Raw genomic sequence first — 1,506 nt, forward strand, 5'->3', positions numbered from 1 at the left:
TTGTCATTGTCTCTTTCTTCTCGAGTTCGTTTTGAACCTTGTTTTTCCTTATATGGAAAACTATTTTCGAAGAAATATGAATTTCTTGATTCCATGACTGTTTTTTCATGAATGTCTGATATTTCAGATTTATGTACTAGAAATCGACATGCATTATGTGCATATCCGATGAAGATGTAATACACGGTTTTAGGTCCAATAGTGACCTTCTTTGGTGGCGGGACACAGTCATCTATGAAGGTCACAAAGTACTTTTTTCCACCTCTAGTTTGTGTGTATTTTAAATCACATAAATCGGTGTGAATTAAATCTAGAAGTTTATTAGTTCTTTCAACACGAGGTGATGGCGTTTTTGTGAGCTTAGCCTGTACGCATACTTCACATTTTTGTTTACTTGTTTTGCATTTAGGAATTAGATTTAAATTCATTAATCTTTGTATAGATTTGTAGTTTACATGGCCTAATCTTCATGCCATATATTAAAAGACTCAACCAAATAAGCAACTGGCTCTTTCTTATTCATTCTTTCTTATTCATTGAAACTTTTTGAGCTACAACTTTCGGAGGGACTGTCATTACATTCGACTTGACAAGTCCACCCTTAACATACCCGTTTCCCAAATACATCTCATTCTTCATAATCACGAGCTTGTCCGCCTCAAAACTTATGGCGAATCCATTGTTGCTGAGCAAGGTTCCCGAGACCAGGTTCTTCCTCATGTCAGGCACATGCTTCACATTCGTCAAAGTGACCTCACGTCCAGATGTCATCTTCAAAATCACATTGCCGCGTCCTTCAATCTTGGAGACTGCAGTGTTTCCCATCCTGAGCTTCTCCTCAGTCTTGCCTTTCTGATAGGTGTTGAACATCGTCCTATCGGTGCAAATGTGGGTGGTTGCACCAGTGTCATACCACCATTCCTTGGGGTTGTTGCTTTCATTCATGTTGGCTTCAGTCACCACAGCTACGAGATCTTCCTCAGTGAGATTTGTCTGAGCCTTCTCATCCTTGATCTTTTTGCGACACTCAACAGTCTTGTGCCCCACTTTGTGGCAGTAGTGACACTTCCCCTTGAACTTCTCCACATTTGCATTGATCTCAATGCCTTTGTTCTTGAAGTTTTTACCAGCAGCCTTCAAGGCTGCAACAGTTTTGGAAGGCTTGGCAGGAGAATTAGCGTGTGCATTTCCTTTGCCTTTGTGCTCAGCCATGTTGACACTGTGCTCCTTAGCAGTGACCTTGTCAGCAGATTTTCGACGGGCGTCCGGTAGATGACTTCGTGCTGTAGTTCTTCCGGGAGGGATAACAAACGTGATGGCATTGAAGAACGCTTCGAGGCCATTGAAGCAAGCTTCGACGCCATTATACGAAAGCTTTTCTTTTTCTTTCTTGATTTGGGCTCGATTATTTCATGGCAAATGAGCTGAAGCGCTTCCACCTGGTCCATGATGGGTTTTGAATCCACCATTTTGAAGTCGTGGAATTTTGAGACCACATACTTCTGG

Source organism: Brassica oleracea, chromosome C7 (assembly GCF_000695525.1).
Source record: "Brassica oleracea var. oleracea cultivar TO1000 chromosome C7, BOL, whole genome shotgun sequence".
Lineage (NCBI taxonomy): Eukaryota > Viridiplantae > Streptophyta > Magnoliopsida > Brassicales > Brassicaceae > Brassica > Brassica oleracea.